Source organism: Saimiri boliviensis, chromosome 20, assembly GCF_048565385.1.
Source record: "Saimiri boliviensis isolate mSaiBol1 chromosome 20, mSaiBol1.pri, whole genome shotgun sequence".
NCBI lineage: Eukaryota > Metazoa > Chordata > Mammalia > Primates > Cebidae > Saimiri > Saimiri boliviensis.
The window spans coordinates 22,927,650-22,951,474 of NC_133468.1; the positions used below are offsets into that span (position 1 = coordinate 22,927,650).

At 40.7% G+C, this 23,825-nt stretch overlaps 1 protein-coding gene and 2 long non-coding RNA genes across 11 annotated transcripts in view; 1 reads left to right on the forward strand and 2 right to left on the reverse strand.

The window, feature by feature from the left end:
* Positions 1 to 1,107: 1,107 nt before the first annotated feature.
* Positions 1,108 to 13,924, reverse strand: LOC141582424 (uncharacterized). Of its 3 annotated transcripts, none has more exons than XR_012515261.1 (4): positions 13,016 to 13,924; positions 4,331 to 12,294; positions 3,318 to 3,378; positions 1,108 to 1,384 (listed from the first exon to the last, which is right to left on the reverse strand). It is a non-coding gene; the product is annotated as an uncharacterized LOC141582424 (long non-coding RNA). The 3 variants fall into 3 exon arrangements; XR_012515260.1 differs by having other exon boundaries at positions 4,331 to 6,186; positions 6,514 to 13,924; XR_012515259.1 differs by having other exon boundaries at positions 4,331 to 13,924.
* An 18-nt stretch (positions 13,925 to 13,942) lies between these two features.
* LOC141582425 (uncharacterized) lies at positions 13,943 to 22,913 on the forward strand. Its single transcript, XR_012515262.1, has 4 exons — positions 13,943 to 14,029; positions 18,747 to 18,826; positions 20,518 to 20,650; positions 22,202 to 22,913. It is a non-coding gene; the product is annotated as an uncharacterized LOC141582425 (long non-coding RNA).
* Positions 18,966 to 23,825, reverse strand: part of UBLCP1 (ubiquitin like domain containing CTD phosphatase 1) — a 261,529-nt gene continuing 256,669 nt past the window's right edge. For all 7 annotated transcript variants that reach the window (XM_074390300.1, XM_074390299.1, XM_074390298.1 and 4 more), the window contains 2 exons: positions 19,325 to 19,448; positions 18,966 to 19,206 (listed from right to left, as the gene is read on the reverse strand). The gene's annotated coding sequence lies outside the window, so the exon portion shown is untranslated. The remainder of the gene's footprint in view (positions 19,207 to 19,324; positions 19,449 to 23,825) is intronic.

A 23,825-nucleotide genomic window follows, 5' to 3' on the forward strand; every position in this document is an offset into this window, starting at 1 on the left:
GGATCAGCATATTAGGACTGCCTGATTTGTGTAAATGTAAAGTCTACAGCCTGATGGGTGGGGGTGGTAGAGCCAGCATGCATGCTAGTCATATCCAGGAGGGTTTATGGAGTATAAGAGCCCTGAGCTTCCATGGCTTCATGACACTTGCTTCCACTGTCCTGGTGCTTGATGGTGCAGTCTTGGACGGGGAACTCTGGCCCTCATCCAAGATCCCATCCTCAGCCCTGGTCTAGGTGGCTTCTGAGCGAGAGAGCATCCAGAACTTCAAGCCACACCCACATAAGCCATCACAGTACCCTGTATAAATATTGGGGTGCTGTGGCCTCTTCTCTCCTAAATGAATGTGTATGTGCCTATGTTGTGGTATATCTTAAGAACAAGTTTGGTTTAATCAGATTAGATAGTTTCATGTTGGATAATCTTTTGTTATATCCAATAATTTTATAATGAATTTGAGTCATTTGGAAAGCCCATTATTTGTGGGTTTCCACTTATTATCCCAAAGCCATGCAGCAAACATAATGTAATCCACCGATGGCCTTAAACTTCCAAACTTAAACAACAAGCCTTCCAAAAATGACAAAGAGGGTATGTTTCTCAATGGACACTCCAATTTCCAGTTTCCTGCTTTTTTTTCTTCTTGATCTCTCTCTTTTGTGAACACAAATCTATTCCCTGGCTGCTCCAAGGTCAGAAGACCCAACGGAGTCCAAAGTCATTAACCAAAGTCTTTCTTGTGCAGATAAAGTGGTAGCCTCATAAGGAAACCAAAAAGAAATGAAGTAGAAAGTCAGGGGTGAGGATGCTAGAATTAGGTCACTCGTCTATATTTAATTCTGTTGGCTCTTTATGCAGCTGAACATTTACTTTCCATTTACCTCTGCTTGTTTTGCTGATAAGGAAGCAAAATTCAGACATTTTAAGTGCCTAGAAAGGAAGGATCTTCCAGCCACCATTTTCGATAAGCCTCATTGACACGCAGACAAATACCTCAAGCTTAGTCCAGTGGAAAAAGATCCGGGATTTTCACCACTAAGTCCCCAGTGTTAGGGACCCCTAGCTCTCATCATCTGTCCTGTTGGTTGTGCTTTGTTTTTCGCTTTGTGCTGCCTACAGCCAAGTTGGCACAATGTCACAGTTTCAGCTTGGGAAATAAGGGAGCGTGTGAAAGCGAACTTACGGGAAACAGCATGTTGGAAGGAATCCTCTGGAAACTTACCCCTGCTTCCTAAAGAGGAGCCACTCCCGTCCTCTCCTCTGGGGTCAAGGAACACCCAAGGACATCAGCCTAGGTGGATAGTGAGCTGTACAACCTGCAGTCCCAATATTCTGTTTAAAAGGTGTTCTAGACTCCTCTTTTCAACCCAGGGCTGAAGGCCGTCTAAGAGACATAGAAATGCATCAAACAAAGAAGTAAGGTAGGAGCCTTACAGCCCAGGAGATCCTAAAATTATCTCCACAGCTTGGAGGATGAAAGGGAGCGCCATTCATACTCTTGCAAGGACAAGAGGTGCCCACTGACACTGTTCAGTGTGGTCACCTTCTTATGAACCAAGGAGACAAGCAGTTCTAACTTTGTTTTGATCTTGAGTCCCTTTGAGAATGGGATAAAATGTATGAACTTTCTCCCTGCACATACCTACCTACATGTATACAATTTTACATAAATATTCAGGAGTTTCAGATGCCCCTTTAATTATCCATTGATCCCAATCTGGGAAACCTTTTATAGTAAAGCTAATAATCATGGTCTATGAAGCCACTTCTTCCAAAGCTTCCAGTAACTAATAGCAGAGAAAAAGTGGAGGCCCCAGAAGTCTGCGTGTTTCAGGAAAAAACTCTATTCCTATCTCGTCCCTAAATATTCTCTGCCTTGACATCATTAGGTTAGTGCTAATGTCTTTATGCTTCTTTCCCCAATTTTCTTCAATCATTACAAGACTCAGTGTTCCCATACCGGTCCTTATGTCCCAAACTTCAATCCTCATGCAGCTCAGGGGCAGCAGGAAAATTACCCCTGCTCACTCTGCCTCACCTAGCACTGTTGCCCAGCTTCATTTTTTCCAAAGTTCTCGACACCACTTCATATCAGTTGTGTTTTACTTGTTTGATCCTGTTAGAATAAAGGTAGGGATTCCTATCTGTTTGTGCACTGCTTTTTCATACGTATCAAAAAATGGTTCTTGGCATGTAACAGGCACTTCATAAATGTTTTTTGAATGAAAACCTGATGAATGGAAAGCTAACAGTAATTGAGCTCCTACTAAGTGCCAGGCATGCAAGTGCTTTTACTACACTATTTCATTTTATCTTTGCAACAATCTAATGATGGAGGGACTATTATTATTATTTATTGTTTTTTCAAGACAGAGTCTTCCTTGGTCACTCAGGCTGGAGTGCAGTGGCATGATTATGGCTCACTGCAACCTCTACCTCCCAGGTTCAAACAATTCTGCCTCAGCCTCCCGAGTAGCTGGGATACAGGTACCTGCCACCACACCCAGCTAATTTTTGTATTTTTAGTAAAGATTGGGTTTCACCATGTTGGCCAGGCTGGTCTCAAACTCCTGACCTTGTGAACTGCCTGCCTCGGCCTCCCAAGGAAGGACTATTATTACTTTCATTTTACAGACAAGGAGGCTGAGACTTTCAGAGGTTATGGAAGGTCCCCAAAGACAGAGAGCCAGTGACTGATGGAGCCAAGATGTAGACCCAGCCATCTCACGCCAGCATCTGTGATCTTAAGCACTGGAGTCTTACTGTGGTTTGAAGTAATTACATGAAATATTCTAAGTCACGGTTTATTCTGTATCACAGATAGATGTCTTGACTTCTGTTTTCTTTCTTTTCCTGAGCTATGTTTTCTGTTTTTCTAACAGATTAAGAAATAAACCTTAGCTGTTTCTCACAAACACACACACACACATATACATACCTCATTTCTTTTCATAGCAAAATTATAATGAGATTTGGAACACTGGACCTTGAAATATTTGATTAGAACAAGCATCTCCATGAAACTACATGCCATTACTCACTTTCTACCACCCCCGCACAAACAATATCCATTTGATGGCAAGTCAGTTTGGAGAAACCCAGTGGTTGCAATTGAGCATTCACAGAATGTTTGGAGTAGAAGCCGGGGAACCCAGCACACACTCAGAATGATGCATTCTGCCTGCAAGCCTGCAATAGCACATTCATTTCTCATTCGTGGGGAGAATGGGACACTTCTAGAAAGAATGGATCTGGGGCAGGTGACTGGGGATTGACCCAAAAGCAAGCACATCGTCAACTTGAAAGGACAGACTCACCTTCTAAGATAGAGTTCTCACTGCCTCTAAGATGCTGCTGTTGGGGTAGAGATGCGAGCGCCTAAATCACCAAAAAAAAAAAAAAAAAAAATCACGTATGAAAAACCTGCTTTAACTTCCACATTCTCATAAATACCAACTGTGTATGTGCTAAGTAGTCACCCCTTGCTTATTTGTATTAGTGAGATTACTGAAGGTTCAAATTCAAATGAGCCCCTTCTCTTTTCCCCAAAGTCCTAGCAGGGCTTCAAAGAGCCGCATTAAGATATTAAAAGTTTCTGATAAAATTCATTCATTTGGTATGCATAGACATGCCAAGAATTGAGAAAGAAAAGAAAGGAAGAGAGAAGAAGAGAAAAGAAAACCAGAGCTCTCCTCCTCCTGGGGCTATACTTAGAGTACAGCAGTTATGCTTTCTACAGGGCACACCGTGAGGTCATGAGTGCTGAGTCAGAGTGAGAGCTGCCGTGCTGCTGAGCCGTCCAACAGGACCTGAGACGCAGAAGTGGATGCTCCAAAGCATCTTATCTACATCAAGTCCGATGGCTGCATTTTTTCAGTAGGACCTCAGAAGTTGTGTACCTCTCACTGGTCCTAGAATCTGGAATGCTGGCTTACATGCAGACTCCTGGGTCTTCTCATGTGTTTACGAAATTAGAATCTCTGAGATTGGGGCCCAGGAACGTGCATATTAACAATCTCCCCAGGAGATCCTGATGTTCACCTACATTTGGTCCCTGGCCTAGTGATCACTGCTTTAGATGCCTAGGCCTACAGTGAAATTAAAGGGTTCAACTTGTTACTCTATATTCTTTTCACTTTGGTGATTTTTCTCATTGTGCTAGTTTAAAACTATCTATTTAGGAGTTAGTAGAAAATTTATTAAGAGCTTGAGATTTACAAATTTAAAAAAAATGGTCAAAATCAGCACTTCGTATTTACAACAACCTTGGACAACTTACTTAGTTCTTTAAACCTCAGGCAAGTCATGTTAGATGTGGAGTGGTACTTACCTCTTGGTATTGTTGAAAAAATTAAATGTGGTGAAGACTGTAAGGTGTTTAGTCCAGTGATAGGCATAAAGTAGGGTAATGACGAGGTGGCAGTGGTGGTGACACAGAGACCCAGAGCTGGAATGAGGGGGGCTGACAGATTCATAAGGAGTCCTGGTCTTTAGAATCTGAGAACTTGGCAAAATAAGATAAGAGAAGGGATGAGTAAGTTCATGTGAGGATGTTTGTCAGGGACAAAGAAAGCACCGTAGTTCCGCAGCTCTAAAAATATATCCCTTAGAACAAATCCAGCCTGCTATCTGTTTGTAAACAAAGTTTTGTTAGCACACAGCCACACGTATTTAGTTATATACGGGCTATGGCTATGTTTAAGCTGCAGTGGCAGGGTTGAGTTGCAAGAGACATCGTCTAGCCTACAGAGCCTAACATGTTTACTAGTTGGTCCTTTTCAAAAAAAAAGAAAATTTGTCAATCCCTACCCTTAGTGAGCTGCCAGAGGAGCTTTTATTTTATAGAGGAAGAGGGGCCCAAGAGAAGAAACTGAATCATGAGGAAGACAAAGGTGCCAGCTATGCTGCCTTGTGTCGCCCAGCAACATGCCACATACACACACTCACACTCACAATACACCTCCATCACAACCTCCACATGCCCAGGAGACTTCAAGGATTTGTTCAGTGTCCTCCTTCTAAGGGTTTCACAGGATACCCATCCTCCAGCCTGGCCAAGGGGAAGGGGCAAGAGGATGAAAGTCACCACACTTAAACCCAGACCTGGCCCTGCCACTAATCAGCTCTGCAACCCTGGGAAAGTCATTTTATCTTTCTGAGCTTCAGGGTCCTCATTTACAAAATGAGGAGTTTGGAGTTGTTTGAGCCATTTAGTAATGCTACACATAGCCTAAGTTCAGGCCTCCCCTGAAAGGGTTATCTGTCTTAGTCTGCCTGCCAGAAATCAAGGAGTAGAGAGGTAAGAAGTTGATGTGGTTACCGGATATCTCTTGGTCCCCTTCCACATCAAGTTTCAGGCTTATACACTGAGAGTGGCATCCTTAATCTCTACCTAGTTTTGGACCTAGTTGCCAATAAATGAATGTTGATTTATATTCATTACGTTCCCTACTCAACCCCCTCAAATCCCTGGCTTGAAGCCCTATTCCTCAGTGTGATGGTATTTGGAGATAGGGATTTTAGGGAGGTAAGGGGAAATGAGGTTATAAGGGTGGTGTCCTAATCTGATGGAATTAATGCCCTTACAAGAACAGCATACACTAGAGAGCCCGCTCTCTCTGTGAGAGATGTGGTAGAACACAGCGAGAAGGTGGCCATCTACAAGTCAGGAAGAAGGGCCACAGCAGAAAGTGACCATGCGGGCACCTTGGTCTCTGACTTTCAGCCTCCAGAATTGTGAGAAAACAAATTTCTGTTGTTTAAGCCACCCAACCTCTGGTATTCTTTTATGGTAGCCTGAGAAGATTAATACAATTAGATTCTAGGTGGGGTGACTCTGTAAAAAATAACATTTGCACCATCCTTTGCTCAAAGGGCTTCTTCTGCAGATGAGGATTAGAAAGAAGTAGTGGCAGACACTGAGTATCACTGTGGCCACCTGAATCTTTCCATCTCATCTAATCTTTCTTTTGCTTGAAAGTTTGTTTTTATAAAATGAGAAATGAAAAAAAAAATGGACCTTGAAATCATGAGGAATGCATTTGGATCAGCTCAATGGTATTGTGCAAATAAAATCTAACTTGAGAGTTTGGAGGTTGATCAAATCTGTAGTCAAAAACCCGATTCACCTTTAGCTGTGTTACCTTGGTCAAGTTACTCCACCTCTCTGATGAACGGTTGCTTTATCTACAAAATGCGAATAATATCAGGATTAAATGCAGTAGAGCATGTAAAGAATCTAGCTCATAAAGCTATGCAATATCACAAATGTAGCATTTGAGAAGGCAATTGTGCTGGCTATCTTTTGTTTTGTAACAAATTACCCCAAAACTTACTGACTTAAAACAAAGTTTAGTGACTTAAAACGAAGACTTGGTATTTCATAGTTTCTTAGGGCCAAGAATCTATGCATGACTTAACTCACTGCCTCTGGCTCTAAGGTTTCTAACAAGGCTACAACGAATGTATTGGTCAGGGCAGCAGTCTTGACTGTGGGAGGATCTATTTACTCACATGGCTGTTGGCAGAATTTGGTTTCTCGCTGTATTGAGGGCCTCACTATCCTGCTGGCTCTCTCATATTCCTAGTCATGTTGGTTCCTCCATAGAGCAGCTCAGCTCAAAACATGGCAGCAAGCTTCCCAGAGAACTAACAAAAAAGAAAGAATGTCCAAGGTGGAAGCTATAGTTTTTTTTTGGAATTGAATCTTAAAAGTGATATTCTATGAACTTACATCACATTCTATTCATTAGAAAAATGAGTCACTAAGTCTGGCACATACTCAAGGGCATTGGCGTTACCAAGGATGTTATCAAGGGAATGAAGACCAGGAGGTGGGGATCCCTCAAGACCATCTTAGAAGCCTCTGACCACAGCAGGGTAAAGTGTGAAGAAGAGTAAAAACACGCTCTGGAATAAGACTGTAGTCAATCCTCCTTACGAATGAAATTTCCCTACAGGCTAAAATTTATTTGTAACTTTAAAATCAACACTCCTGGCACTTTTGTGTTCACTTGCAGGATTCTTAAAGCAGCAAAAAAATTGAGTCACTCAACACTCAACACAAGCGTTCCTAGCTGAGGTGGGACAACAGTGTGATCCTCTGCTTTTTCATTTCAGCTCTCAGACTGAGAACAGGTGTCCCTTTTGTGGTCTATTTAGTGTCCCATATTTTTTTTTCTGATTTCTATGCTTTATTTTGGTTACTTTGCTGTTTAAATGGTCCCAAAGCATAGTGCTGAAGTGATCCTAAGCAGAAGGCTGCTGTGTGCCTTGCAGACAAAATATATGTGTAAGAGAAGCTTCATTCGGGCATGGGTCCCAGTGCTGTTGGCTATATGTTCAATGTTAATGAGTCAAAAGTACATATTGAATAAGATGTGTTTAAACAAAACACAATTAAAGCAGGTTACATATTGATTGGAGGCTCAATGGAATCTAACCATGTATTTCCTCTAGGAGGAACTGTTTAATATTTGCTAATTCAGTGCTCATAGCCACTTTACAGAACATAACTGCCACAAAGAATGAGAATTGACTGCACTTGGGTAAAATCAACTCCACCACTTGCCCAGCTGTGCCATCCTGGGAAAGCTTCTTAACCTCTTTGTGTTTTGTCTTCACTAAGAGAAAAATAGGGATAACCATAGGACCTACCCGCAAACGGCTCTGGGGAGGATAAACTGTGATGTTCCTGGTACAGTGAACAGCACACAGTAAATGCTTAATAAATAAGAGATATTATTATAATAATTGTCTGAGCTCTGTTTCTTCAAGATCATAGCAAATTTTCTGTAAGTGTACCTTCTTCTATTCTGCGACAGTGTCTAGTGCAGAGTAGGCACTCATGAACGACATGTCGAATGAAATAAGAATTCTCTGATCACATTAGGTGGAAGATCTAAAGCTGGAAGAAAGCAGTTCCTGTTTCTGGTCTCTGGGTTTGATATTTACCATTGCGGCTAGCGTGGGTGGGAATGTGTGAAACATTATAAGAACTCTCTCATTAGAACCCACATCAAGACACTAAATCTATAATATTGACAGACTGTTGACTCACCTCCCCCAGGAACCCAGAGAATCCCTGGCAGATGGAAATGCACCCAAGACACGGAAGCAGTGGTATTTTCCCCACGTCACCAGGCATGAAGCCAGAAGCTGATTTCAGCAGTGGTATACAATGGGATTAATCATCTGTAAATAAGTCACCTACATTGTCTTGGAGATGATTTTTTTCATCTCTACGTGCCAAGTCATCACCATAAGAACTGAGGTGTGACATCCATATGGCCTCTGGGTTTGGTATCTGACCTTGCTTTTCCAAGTTGCTCTTCAGGCTGTCTTTCCTCAAAATGGAAAGCATTTGGGAACTGTCCTCTACAGACTATCTCAGGGAGAGGGTGCAGGTGGATTTCAGGGGCTACCACTATTAGCCCTCCCTTAGAAAGCCAGAAATTATTCAGGAGGTTATTGGGGGCACAGCTAAAGGAGGGTATGCATTATATCCTGTTTTCTTCAGGGCATCCTGATGAAGCTGTGTGACTCAGAACCAATTAATCTCTCCGAGGTTTAGTTGCCCTCATCTGTGAAATAGCATCTATTTTGCAAAGCCTATGGAAACTCACCTGGTTGAAGGAGAAACTTAAGTTTATTCTCAGTGGAGTCATATCACCACCTACCCTTTCTTCTCAGGGTTTAGTAATAGCTACTAACAATAGTTAACTTTAATTGAGCACTTATAACTTCCCAGACATTATCTCATCTAGTCTTCCCTAAACACTATTATTTACATTGTACAGATAAAGAAACTGAGACACAGAGATGTGAAGTAATGTGTCCAAAGTCACATAGTTAACAAGTAGGGGAGATGGAATTTATCACCAGGTCCTCTGACTCCAGAGTCTGTGCTAACATCTAGCGGCTTCCATTGAAGATATCTGTATTTTCACGAGGGCATCTTGGCGATAACAAGATGCATGCTATAAGTTTCAGGTGGTCCATTCAGCTAGTGAGCAAGACACCTGCAGAAGACAGGCCATGCAGCATGCCTCTCCCATGATCATCTTCCTCGACTTGAGAGCTGACCGCCTAAAATGACATTGGAAAATTAAACTCACTCATGATTTCTTATTTCTTAAATAAAGAGCTATGATTAATTTGGTGTATTAAGCTGCGATTAACTCCGAGACTTAGGGTCTCAGAGTTTATAGAGCTGAAGTGCAGAGGGCAGAAGTCCCCCAAATTCCACAGACCCTCTCCCACTCCCCAGCTTCATTTTTCAGTAATGCAGCATTTATCCAATACCTGCTCAGTGCCAGGGACTAGACTCAGCATCTGCTGGGTCTTGTCACAACTCTTTCCAAGAATTTCTGAGCTAGCTACAAAAAACTTCCATTTTACAGATGAGAAAGTGAAGGCAGAGCAGTTACATGATCTCACAAGATAGAAAACCAGCAATAGATAGAACTGGAGTTCATGTCCAAGGCTGCCTGGCTTCAACACCAGACCTCCCTTTCCTTACATGGTCACCCCAGAACACTTCCCTGATGCTGGAAACCTATGCTTTGTGCCAAAAGGCTTTGTTAGTCTGGCTGCTGAAACTGTGGAGTGTGAAGTGTGGCTATGGAGTGTGATGGGAGATGGATGTGCCACAGAAAACAAAATCCTCTCTGAAGACAGAGAAGATGTGGCCTGGAACACAAGCTCACATATATTAGGGGCTTAATGTGACTCGGGTTGTAAGTTACCTTTTATTACACCAAGGAGAGATGGAACTGGAAAGGTTCTTGTGCCAGAATTCCTACCTTGGATGTCAACCACAGTTTTGAAGAATGTTTCTTACCCACCTTAAAAAGGTCAACTTACAGGCCAGCACCACAAAAATCCTTTCAAACGTGGAAAATCTTTTAAGCATTAATACCTTGAACTGGAAGCAAAAGAGTTGTTTTGTTTTTAAAGACACAAGACAGATTCTGACACCCAACCCTACGGCAATTTGGTGCCTACTGAACCAAAAATGGCTACAGCAGCATACACTGGTCTAAATATAAATTGAAATAACATTCTGGAGGATAATTTAGCAATATAGCTCAAAGAGCTTAAAAATGTATGTAGTCTTTTATCCAGCCATTCTGCTTTTAGGATTATAGTCTAAGGAAAGAATGAGATATATGCACAAATGAATTCATCACAGCACTATTTTTGTTTTATTTTTTTTTTTCCGTAAGTTATTGGGATACAGGGGGTATTTGCTTATATAAGTAAGTTCTTTAGTGGTGACTCATGAGATTTTGGTGCACCCATCACCCGAGTAGTATACACAGTACCATATTTGTAGTCTTTTATCCCTCACCCCCTCCTGCTCTTCCCCCCAAGTCCCCAAACTCCATCGTATCATTCTTATGCCTTTGCGTCCTCATAGCTTAGATTCCACATGTTAGTGAGAACATATGATGTTTGCTTTTCCATTCCTGAGTGACTTTACTTCGAATAATAGTCTCCAGTCTCATCCAGGTCACTGCACATGTTGTTAATTCATTCCCTTTTATGGCTGCATAATATTCCACTATGTATGTATATATTACAGTGTCTTTATCTACTTGCTGATTGATGGGGTTTTGGGTTGCTTCCACAATTTTGCTATTGTGAATTATGCCACTATAAACGTGTGTGCAGGTGTATTTTCTGAATAATAGATACCCAGCCGTGGGATTGCTGAGTCAAATGGTAGTTCTACTTTCAGTTCTTTAAGGAAGCTCCGGTGCTTTCCATAGTGGCTGTACCAGTTTACCTTCCCACCAGCAGTGTCGAAGTGTCCCTGTTCATCATCTCCACATCAACATCTATTGTTTTTTGATTGTTTTATTATAGCCATTCTTGCAGGAATCGGGGGTATCACATTGCGGTTTTGATTTGCATTTCCCTGATCATTAGTGATTTTGAGCATTTTTTTTTCATGTATTTGTTGGCCATTTGTATATCTTCTTTTAAGATTTGCCTATTCATGTTCTTAGCCCACTTTTTGATGGGATTGTTTCGTTTTTTTCCTACTGATTTGTTTGAGTTCATTGTAGATTCTGGATATTAGTTCTTTGTCAGGTGTATAGATTGTAAAGATTTCCCCCACTCTGTGAGTTGCCTGTTTACTCTGCTGACTGTTCCTTTTACTGCATCACAGCATTATTTTAAAAAGAAAAACAATAGAAACAATCTACATGTCCATTAATAGGGATTTATTATATTACCCATTATGATTAAACTAGACAGGTGCTAAAAGCTCCTGACTTTCCTTCTCAATCTTGCTTCTCTTCCACAGCTGCCAATGTGGTTGATGACACCCTCATCCATGCAGACAGACCAGGCAGAAACCTGGGTGTTCCTGAACACCCCTCTATCCTTACTTCCCCTTCCCAATCAGCCACCAAGTCCCATCCCATACAAATGCTAAAGAGACCTCAAATCCGTCTCTTTTTTTCTATGCTCACTTGACACAACCTGAGTCCAAACCACCAACCCCTGTATCCTGGATACTCTGAGGTGTCCAATATCCATCCAGAATCTCCAGTTCTAATCTCTACACACTTCTGTAGCTAGAATTCTTTTAAAAGAAAAATCTGATGATTTCTTCCTTACTTTCCTCTCAAAGTCTTCCCATTGTACTTGTGGTAAAAGAATTCCACCGTATGCTCAACCACAAAACCCCATAGCAGGGGGTCAGCAAAATATTCTGGAAAAGGCCAGATAGTACATACTTTAAGCTTTGTGGACCCGACAGTCTCTGTAACAACTATTCATCCCTGCCAGTGTGGTGTGAAAACAACCACAGACATTATATAAATCAATGGGTGTGGTTCTGTTCCAATAAAATTTTATTCACAAAAAACAGGTGGGGTGCTGGATTTGGCCCCTGGGCTGTTGTTTGTCAATACTTGTCCTGTAGGATCTGGCTCCCATTTTTCTTCCTAAAGCCACTTCACCCCCATCTAGTCACTGACTCCTCATCAAGACCTCAGGCAAGCTATTCCCCAACCAGCAATTTTCCTTTCTATTCCCAGCCTGCCCTACTCTACCCTTCTAGGACCAGCACATTGACCTCTGGCCAGCAGTTTCTCACTATTCCAGTCTTACCGTCAGAGTTTTTCTTTTAGGTGCACTCCCTACATCCACGCTAGGTTAGGATGTCCCATTCTTCCAAAAGACTTCATACTTGTTCTTTGCTGAGCTTGTCAAATTTGATATTAGATAATTCTTAATGCAGTTGTGTGTTTATATGTCACTTCTGCTAGACTCAAAGTTCTAGGAGATAAGGAATTATGCAAATTATTGAACACAAGTATATTCTTAGTACCTGGCATGGTGTCTGACACATACAAAATGCATTAAATATTTGTGGAAATAAATATTTGTTGACTGAAAAAAAATGATCACAAAACTAGAAAAAAAGGCCTGAACAGATATACTGAAATATTAGGAGATAAATGTATAGGTGATTTTTATTTTTTCTTATACTTTCTTCCATTTTTCAAATGTTTCACAAAAAGCATATATTATTAGTCTACTCAGAAAAATAATTAATGAATGGAGAGAGAAGAAAAGCCCCACTTCTGTGTTCAAATAATCTGTGAAACAAGCCCATTTTTGGCACACTCTACATAGAACCATCATCCTTTCTCCGCTTATCCAGAGCTGCTTAATAAGCCCCTCTACTTCCATTCTTATTGCCTTTATCTGGTCAGTCTTCATTTTCTATAGTTCACTTCCTCAGATCCAGAAGCATCTGTGTATCTTGGTAGTGATCTGAATTGTGCCACTGCTTCTATTCCTGTGGCAGATGGGCACTAGTGTACATATACCCATGCAGCCTAATTGGCCATCGAGGGCTTTCTAATGCCAAGTTTAGGAAGGGGTTAAGAGACTAACTACTGCTGTGTGAAATGACAAGAACCTATAGTTTTGCAATGCAGAAGCTGTCCATGCAGATGGGAAGTGGAAGAGCTAACTTATTCATTTCACTCACCAACAGCTCAGCTTCCAACATCTGGTCATTTCCATGCCAGGCTGGTCTCCAAGTGGTACATGGGGGCAGCAGGCCACATGGCCACCATGTTCCAATTTACTCATCCGATAATTCCCTCCACATTCAAGAGGAAACCAATGAAGATGAGACTAATTATTATCTCCAAATAGAGATAGCATTTTGGTCACCTTCCAAAAAAATCTATGTGGGTAGAATAAGAAGGGAGTCAATGATTGACAAAAACTGTGTGGGTTATGTAATGGATTATAGGCCTACAAAGAAGTAAAAGATCTATCACTGACTTTGATTTTTTAAAGTTCCAGATTGGATGCATATTCAACATAATCCCATAGAAAGAGAAGCAACAACACAAGGTAAGATAAATAGCAGCCTTAATTGTCCAACAAGTGATAGTGACAGTTAGTGACATGACAGTCACATTCCTTCCAGTTCTGTGAAAGTCAGGGCCATTACTTCACATTCTTAAATTTCATGGCATATCTGAGTGTTATTGGCTATAATTAACAGAAAATCCCGACTTAAGGACTTAAGTAAGAAAGCAAGTATCATTTCATATTTGAAGTCCAGAAGTAGGGCAGGGGTTGGTAGCCTAGCAACTCACAAAGTTATCCTGAATCCTGCTTTTTCCATCTCTTCACTTGGCCATCAAAGATTGTTTCAACCTCATACTGGAATTAAAATAGCTGTAGCAATTATAGGCATGACAATCCTTTCTTATGGTTTTCTGTTTGGAATGAGGAAACTCTTTTTGGAAATCCTCCAGCAGATTCCCCTGATGTGTCATTGGCTGGAGTTGGGCCATTTGCCCCATGAGCCAATCTCTGGCACAGGGATAAAGATGACCCTTGGACCAATTAGACTCACTGGTGGAGCTGGCTGTAGGGTCAGCTTCTCCTGAAACATGTGGTTACACGGGAGATGGCTTTTGCTAGAAAGGAAAGAAAATGAATTCTAAGCAGCCAACCAGTACTATCACTCATGGATAATTTCAAGGTGAGAAGCATTTTATACCTACAGAATCTGGTATAGCAATGACATTTCCAGCTTCATCTCTCACTATGTAAGTCTCCATCAGACAACCTAGACTACTATGTGGGCTGTGATTCTCTCAATTCTTCGAGAGCGATGTGCTTTTTCAAACTACTCTGGAACGAATTACTTCTGTTTCTCAACTGTAGGCTAATTTTACATTGTTGTTTGCCCAGAATTGTTCTGGTTTACACTGTTTATATTTGTATTATTACTAATACTGACTCTTTTTCATATGTCTTCCAATTTGGATAAGAACATGAACAATATTTAGGAAAGAGAAGGGAAGTGTTCGGGGATTGGTTGTGGAGAGTCAAGGAAAGAAAGCAGTTTAGGATGACTCTCAGGCATCTGACATGGGAGGTTGGGTAGGTAGAAATAGAAGTCATGAAAACAGGGAATCAAGGAGGGGAGATTATTTTGGGGGAGATGTTAATGAGTTAAATTGTGGACTTAGGACATAACTGGGTACAGATGACCAGGTAAATGTTAACTATGTAAGTTCAGAATTCAAGAGAGAAAGACATTATCTGGTGATAGAAATGTGTGAAATAGGATCACCCTGTAATCCCAGCACTTTGGGAGACCAAGGTGGTGGATCACTTGAGATCAGGAGTTTGAGACTAGCCTGTCCAACATGGTGAAACCTCATCTCTACTAAAAATATAAAAATTAGTTGGGTGTGGTGGTGTGCACCCGTGGTCCCCACTGCTTGGGAGGCTGTGTGGCAGAGGTTGCAGTGAGCTGAGATTGTGCCACTACCCTCTCACCTGGCCAATAGAGCAATAATCTGTCTTTAAAAAAAAAAAAAAAAAAGGCAATGTGTGAAATAGCATCTAGATGCCTGAAGAAATAGTATCTAGTACTTGAAGTCATGAATAGGAAAGAGATGACCCAGAAGAAATGCAGAATTAGAATGTGCCCATGGTAAGAGTCCTAGTAAGACCAATGTTTAGAAGCTGTATAAATGGAGAGAAAGCAGTGATGCCGCCTAGGAAAGACTGGCCAGAGAGAAAATTGGGGAATCAGGAGAGGAGAGGCATGGAAGCCCAGGAGAAATGAGAACTTCAAGAGGAAAGGAATGGCTGGTGAAGTCCCTAGTGTTACAGAGAGCTCAGATAAGGTAAAGATCAAAAAGAGTATATTGACATAGGAATTCATTGGCCACCTTTCCTGGAGCATTCAGAGAACAGCATGGAATTATATCATTTTAGTATGAAAGACAACATCATTAATGATCTAGTTTTTTTATGAGAAAATGCTGTTTTCACAAGGTTAGCTAAGATTTAGTGACAGAGCCTAGACAAAAACTGCCAACACTTGACTCCTCACCCATGGATTTGGCCTATCACATTGCGCTGTCCCTTTCTGTGTGCTGAAACTGCGGAGATTGGTGAAAGTGGGAAGTAGGCGGGATCAACACAAATCAGTCTCCAAGATCTGGACGAACGATGTGACTTCCTCTTTGCCGCATCTTCACTACTGCTACCTTGGCTGCGGCCATGATCACAACACACCTAGACTGCTGCAGTCACCTCCTGACTAATCTCCCTACTACCTCCAGTCCACCCTCCTCACATCAGAAATGTATCATAGTATTTCTCTGCTTAAAACACTTCAAGGAAGCACCAAGGCAGTTCAAAGAGAGAAAGGAGCTGGCACAGAAATAACTGGATAAACATCTGAAAAAAAAAACAAAAAAAACCTAACCACTATAATGGCCAAAAATACAATTTAAAATGAATCATAAATCCAAACATAAAAACAAAAAGTGTGCTGTGCTGTTTCTATTATAAAACTTAAGAACCTAATTCATAACCTTGGGAAAGGCAAAAATTTTTAGATGCAAAACAAAAAGCACTCATCATTAAAGAAAAAAAACGGACTTCATCAAGATTAAAAGCTTAATGCTCATCAGTTAAGAAAATGGAAGAGGCCAGGCACGGTGGCTCATGCCTGTAATTCAACACTCTGGGAGGCTGAGGTGGGTGGATCATGAGGTCAGGCGGTTGAGACCAGCCTGGCCAAGATAGTGAAACCCTGTCTCTACTAAAACTACAAAAAGTAGCCAGGCATGGTGGCACATGCCTGTAATTCCAGCTACTCTGGAGGCTGAGGCAGGAGAATCACTTAAACCCAGGAGGCTGAGGTTGCAGTGAGCCAAGACTGCACCACTTCATTCCAGCCTGGGCAAGAGAGCAAGACTCCATCTCAGGAAAAAAAAAAAAAAAAAAAGAAAGAAAGAAAATGGAAGAAAGTCTTATTATATACACATGCTTATATTATATATATATATGCTTATATTATATATATGCTTATATATATTATATATATGTTATTATATATATTATATATATGTTATTATATATATATGCTTATATCCCAGAATATATAAAATCATTTTATAAATCAATAATTAAAAGACCAAAACCTCAATTAAAGAAACTTTACAAGACACCATCACTAAAGAAGACATATGTAAGGACAGAAAGCAAATAAAAAGGTGCTCTAAGTCATTAATTATCAAGGAAAGGTAAATTAACATTTTAATGAGCGACTATCTCATACCCTAATGGCTAAAATTAAGGAAACCATCATTCTCAGCAAACTGACACAAGAGCAGAAAATAAAACACCATATATTCTCGCTCATAGGCGGGTGTCGAACAATGAGAACACATGGACACAGGGAGGGGAGCACTACACACTGGGGTCCGTTGGGGGGAAATGGGGGAGGGGAGGGGGGTGGGGAGGTGGGAAGAGATAGCATGGGGAGAAATGACAGATACAGGTGAGGGGACGGAAGGCAGCAAAGCACACTGCCATGTGTGTACCTATGCAACAATCTTGCATGTTCATCACATGTACCCCCAAACCTAAAATGCAATAAAAAAAAATAAAAATAAAAATAAAAAATAAAAATAAATAAATAAAAAAAAAGGACAGACAATCCAAGTGTTGACAGGGGCTTTGGAAGCAGCTGGAACTCTAATACATTGCTGCGTGGAGGGCAAAACGGAACTCCTACTTTGGAATGCTGTGGGAAGTTTTTTATAAATATGCACCTACCAGAAAAAAATAAACAAAATTAGAAGACTTACACCACACAATTTCAAGAATTACTATTGTAATCAAACAGTGTGATAATGGTGCAAGGATAGACATATACAAAAATGAGACAGAATAGAGGATCCAGAAATAGAATTACTGTATATGGTAAATTGATTTTTGATGAAGGTGTCAAAGAAATTTAATGAGGAGCAGGATAGCCTTTTCAATAAATGGTTCATGAACAAGTGGATATACATATACAAATGTGAACATCACATCACATACAAAAATTAACTCAAAGTGGATCATAAATCTAATCATAAAACTAAAATGATAAGACTTCTAGAAGAAAACCTCGTGACCTTAGGATCGGGAAGGATTTCTTAGGACACAGGCATTAACCATAAAAGAAAAAAAATGATAAATTAGACTTCAGCAAAATAAAATTAATTGCTTTATAAAATATACCATTACAAAACTGAAAATACATGCCACAAACTGGGAGAAAATATTGGCCAAACATATCTCTGATAGAGAGGTATGTTTGTATGCAAAATATAGAAAGAATTTTCAAAACTCATTAACAAGAAAGTAACGTCATTTTTTTTAATGTACATGGTTTGATTTGATTTGCTACAAAAGCCTTACCTGCCCCCAAATTGTTGAGCTCACCTGTTATTATGTCAGAACATCAGAAACTTCAAACTTGGGAGTCTTTTTCTAGGTTAAAACAAAATATCATTAGAAGATTAGAAGACCCCTGTGGAAATACAAATATACTCTCAGGGGTGGACTAAAATGTTGTCATGTAGGTATAATGACATGCTGTGAAGTTTATGTCCCACTAAAAATTCATAGGTTGAAATTCTAGCCCCCAAGGTGATAGTGTTAGAAGGCGGGACATTTTGTGAGGTTCCACCCTCATTAATGGGATTGTTTCCTTATAAAAGAGGCCCAAGGGGGCTCGTTTGCCCCTTCCACCATGTGAGGATTCAGTGAGGAGGCACCATCTATGAATCAGAAAGCAGGCCTCACCAGACACTGTATCTGCCAGGATCTTAATCTTGGACTTCCCTGGCCCCAGACCTGTAAGAAATACATGTCTGTAGCTTATAAGCTACCCAGTCCATACTATTTTATTATAGTGGCCTAAAAAGACTATGACTATTATTAATAGCTCAGCTCTCTTTTACTCTCAAAATTGCCCAGCTTTGGATACTAAATTATATCCTACCTATCAGGAAATCTGATACCCTACCCAACAGGAAATCTCACTGGCGTAGTGGCACAGAGAAGGGAGCCTTGGTGGGGGCTGAGGGACAGCTGTGCTTGGAGAAGAGACAGGCCCATAAAGCTAATAGGAGGTGCCAGGTGTTCAGAAAGACACAGGAATGGAAATGGTGGGCGTCAAAAGAGACCCCAGAAAGGGAACAGGGGATGTTCTGGAACAGGAGCCATCAAGACAAACTTTGCTACTTAACAATTTTGTCAGGTGCCAGTTCAGCCCGCAACACACACAACACATTTACCTTTCCTGGAGGCAAAGGTGATAACTAGCACCAGAGTTGTCCAGAAGAAAGTTAATACATTTTAATAATTTATATTCAACCCACAATCCTTGTTTATTCTAGCAAAGGAGTTAGGAGCATCTATTCCAACACTCATTCTTTGGCGGAGTCATTTTCCAGCAGTAGCTGAAACTGTGTACAAGGTAAGCCCTGAGGGATGGGCTGAGGGGGAATCCTCCATGGAGCTGGGTGAGCAGTGGTTCTCAGGACAAAATGTTGGCTAGAGAATCCCAGCTTCTTGGTCCTTCAGGGAAAGTTAGTGCAATTCTTATTAATGCTTACCTCAAGGTTCTCTGTTCTGACAACTCACTGTGAGCATCTCATAAGCAGAGCTGGTCTATGGGGAGAAACACCTTTTCAGATTTATCTTTCTCCAAGCCTGGAAAATATTCTTCCTTTTTTCTGTCATCTCCTGTCATGGCTGTTGGCTGATGTAAAACCCAGGGCTCTTCACAAGGTAAAATGTTCACACGTTTCCAGTCAAGGTCTGCCAGAGGTTAAATTTGCCTTTTTTATCCATTCCCTGCCACAAGCCCAAAGAGCAAAGGCAATGTCACCATGAGCTGTTTTACACCAAGCTCATCCTATATCATGCCACGGGGAGAAAACAGTCATGGTTTTTGTGAACTGTAAAAACTTACACCAAAAATGTCGTCAGTTGGCCGCTTTTTGGAATGCCTTACTTTTTCCTCCCCAGCTGGGCTTTTCTTCAGAATTGTTTTCCCAAGCGGCAGCTTGTGTTTATTCTACTGGGCTTTTGGAGAACTTAGGAAAAGGAAAAATCAACAAAATGAAGTCATGCACATGGAAAACCATATGCTTCATAAAACTGCATATGTGCTGTGTTTAAGATGTAAAGGAAGATATGCAAAAACAGCCACCTGCCAACTTCCCAATCCACCTCAATTAAAAAACTCAGAAAGCCTTGTTCATAGTCAAAAACTACAGTGGTGCCTTAAATTTCACAGATTGTTAAACCTGATAGCTGAAAGAGCTATTCAAGATTGCAAATTCCAATTTCTACAGGGAGTATGCACGTAACAAATAAGTGGAATGAGCCGGAAGGGATGGTTGGTGTAGAACTGGGAGTGAGGGTCTTGCCTTTAGACAATTGTTGCCAAACACAAACACAAAGAAAGCTAGAAATCCACATTATCTTATGAATTTTCCTGAAATTTTCAATGTTATTGAATTATTCAGATTTAGTCTAAAACATTCTATAGACTAAACAATATACAACTCCACTAAGATTTGATCCATGGGTTTCCAGTGTGAGACTTCTGTTCTAGAATAATTTCACTGTTGTTGTTTTTGTTGTTTTGAGACAACATCTCACTCTGTCACCCAGGCTGGAGTGCAGTGGCACAATCATGGTTCACTGGAGCCTTGACCTCCCCAGGTGCATCCAATTCTCCTACCTCAGCCCCCCGAGTAGTTGGGACTACAGGTGTGTGTCACCAGGTCTGGCTAATTTTTTTTTTTTTTTTTTTGTAGAGATGAGATCTTGCCAGGCTGGTCTCAAACTCCTGAGCTCAAGTAATCCATCTGCCTCAACCTCCCAAAGTACTAGGATTACAAGTATGAACAACCATGCCCAGCCTCGTTCTTCATTAATAATAAAGAAGTTTGAGTAAACAAAGATACTTTCTCAAAGTCACACTGATTGTAAATACCAAAGGTGCCACCAAGGCTCAGCTCTTCTAACCTCCTGGTATTTTCCTCCTAATTCTGGTATTGCACCACCTGCTTTAACTTGCAAGGTTTTATATATAGGCATTCAGAAGGTCAATTTCATTGTGCCTTTGTCCTGATTATTTTTCTTTTGCTCTTCCAGATCCATTCTGGACCCTTCCTGATCTGTGTTTCAGGAGGCTGGCCTATGTGGACTAGGTCAAAGAACTTCTTTTCTCTCTGGCTTTTAGCTGAGGCTAGCCAACGGGAGCTCCCAACAGGAGTTCAGAGGGAAGGTAGGAGGAGAGTGAAAATGGTGTGTTTATTCTCCTTGCTTCTTTCCCATTTCTTTCCATTAAGGGCTGCTCCATGGAGCTTATTTCTCTGAGTTTCAGTAATGGTACCCTCTCCTTGCCCCTTCAGACTTGAGGGTAGTAAGGGAACAAAAGTTCACAATGTGGGTCTCCACACTCTCCTCTGTTGCATATTCAGTAGTAATGGCTCCCTGTTGTTATATTGTTTGTTCCTTGCTGGTTTCCCCAAACTCTGTCCACATGGTTGTAAACAGTCTCTTCATTTAAATCTCTTTGGTTACCCAGTGGAGGTAACCTGACCATTTGCTTTGCCTAATGAGAGTCTCCCTTAGTACTGAGAATCTTGTCTCCTAAAAAAATCCCTCAGTGCTGGGTAAATTAACTGATGCATGAGTTCTATTTATATATTTCTTTTAAATTTTCTGCTTCTCGTATCATACTACTTCTTCTATCTTTAATAATTTAAAGTGCTCTTATTTTATAGTCTCATAAAGATAATTCTATTATTTTGAATCTTTAAGGTGCTAATTATCCTTTTGAGCCATCTTGTAACTCTACCTTAATATGGTAAATTTATGGCTGTGAATCCTTCATGCACTGATTTGTAAAAATGTCCCAACAATGCAGTTTCTCAATCGCCCCTATTATATCCTAGGGTTTTCATAGACGTAGGCAATCTGTGCTAACTTATCACTGGTATACATTTAGATACCATGCCCATATGTGGCCCAGACCTGGCGTTTTGATTTTTTGGACACAGCTTTTTCTTTTTCTTTTTTTAAACTGGGGTTCTAGATGGGTGGCAAGCTTACTTGCTTCTTTCCTGGACTCAGATGTGGAGTTTTTGTTATCACCATCCAACGGACAATGCAGCGTTTCAAGGCTCATGGCTTTATGCTGAGGCTCAGTTCTATTTTCCCTACCTAGCAAGGGCTTGAGGCCACATTTCCTGTACTCCAGTGGGTGTTAAATCCCCAACCTTCAGCTCTTAGCGCTTATATCTGGGTTAGAAAATTTTGCTGAAATACCAACTCTCCATTACTGCCCTGGCTTTGATTTCTCTCTTCAATTCTTGTACGTGGGGATTTTTTTCTTTTATGCCAGAGTATTTTTAAAAATTCTGTTTCTATTTTTTATTCATCCTTTCTACAAGTTTGCTCTGCCATATTATCAGAACCAAAGATCACTTTGAAACACTGCAGTTCATGTCCAGCATAAAGCTGAGGTAAACTATATGGTCCTGCTTCTTTCTGTCTTGCATAGTCACTAACAAAATTCAGCTGACAAATTAAGGCCAAAATAGAGTGAGTCTGAGGGGCCTAGACTTGGATACCTAACAGAGTGTGAGTCACTTCGGATATTAATCTAGCCTCATTTACAGTGATTGGCACCAGGAGGCAAGGTGGAAATGAAATATTCATTGCCCATTCAATATTACCTAATCTGTATGTCTAAGTGTTGACAAAAGAGAAGCCTTTGCTGTCTACTTCATGAGTAATTGTAAATTAATATGCAACCCTGCACCCATTCCAGGGAGAAGAGAATCACTTGGATTTGCCAACTGTTCAACAGCACGGCCTGGTTTTATCCGCAGATGTCACCCATCCCACCTCCTACTGTTGGAAATCAGCTGGAACAGAGAGACTTCCTAAGAGAAGTGCCTTTGGATAATGTCATAGAATCTTGAATCTAAGACTCTTAAATAATCCAGATTAAAAGCAACATTAAAGATTATGTTTTCATTTAATTAATGAGGAAGATGAGGTACAACTTATATTTCAGGTACAGATATTTCCTCAAATTCTTCCAAGCACTTTTGCAGCACTGCCAGACATCGCCATTTTGCTCCTGCAATTATATTCTCGTTACGAGGCTTGCTGATATTTTTGTTTTCACTTGAAACGTTGTATTGAACAGATCCCTAAACGTTCAATACCTACATAGATACAGTAGGCAGGACTGAAGTGCTATATCCATCAGCATGACTTACAGCCCAAAGACAGTTGCTTTTTCTTCATTTGCTTAATACATTGGACCCTGAGGTTTCCTAGGGCTTGGTTAGAAAAGAAATGCTCAGGGCTTTGATAGTTTGCAAATGTCAACTTAAGTTCCAGACACTTCTCCGAGCACGTAGGCTGTCAGCATAAAAACCAGGGCTCCATAGCACAAAGCAGGCATCTCCACCATTCCCCAGCCTGGGGCCCTCTCTAGGGAGATTCAACTCAAGTTCAAGGCTGGGCATGGGAGGCCCTCTCTGAATCTAATTTCTTTATTTAACAAAAAGGGCAGGGGCCAGTGGGAGAGGGTCTCAGAGGAATAAGGCTATGTGGGGGTTAACCACAAGGGAATAGAATTAATGTCATTGGAAAAGAAGAAAACGGTCATAATAAAACTAGTATCATCCATGCCCTTCTCATTTATTATCTTGTTTTATCATTACTCCCCAAAAAGTGGTGAGTTAAGTACCAGTATTAATCCCATTTTACAAATGAACAACAACAAAAAAAAGGCACAAGCAGCTCAGTAGGTGGTCACATAGCTGGTAAGTGGCAGAACCAGAATTTGATTCAGACATTCCTACTCTAGAGACTCCAGTGTTAACCACTATGCATGCTATGTCACAGATTCCGAGGAGCGCCGTAATTCAAATGCAATGCTTACATGTTCCATTTGCATTTTCTTAAGTCTGCTCCCTTCTTTTATAGTTGCAGGTTTTGTTAATAATAGTCACTAAAATTTTCCTGTATAAAAAAGCTGCAGGGTAAATACTTTACATGAATACATTTTCTTATTTATTCTCACAACCCTGTGAGGCATTATTAACTGCTGAAAAAGCTGACACTGAAGGTTATTAGCCCAAGGTTATACAGGTAGTAAATGGCAGAGACTAGATTTAAAGCCAAACCTTCTAATTTTGAAGTCTGAGCTCTCATTACTATGACAGTGAACCTCAAACTCTATACCCTAGGAATCTTTTAGGAAAGCAAATTCCAGGCCTTTATTCACAAATTCTGAATAATAAGTCTGGGTAAAGCCCTGGAATCTAAATTTTTTTAAAAAAGAAACCTCCCTGGATGACTCTGATGCCAATTGCCTGAGGATTCTGCTTTACCAAACCCTCCCCACCACACTATTATTATGACTATAATAGGTCGAG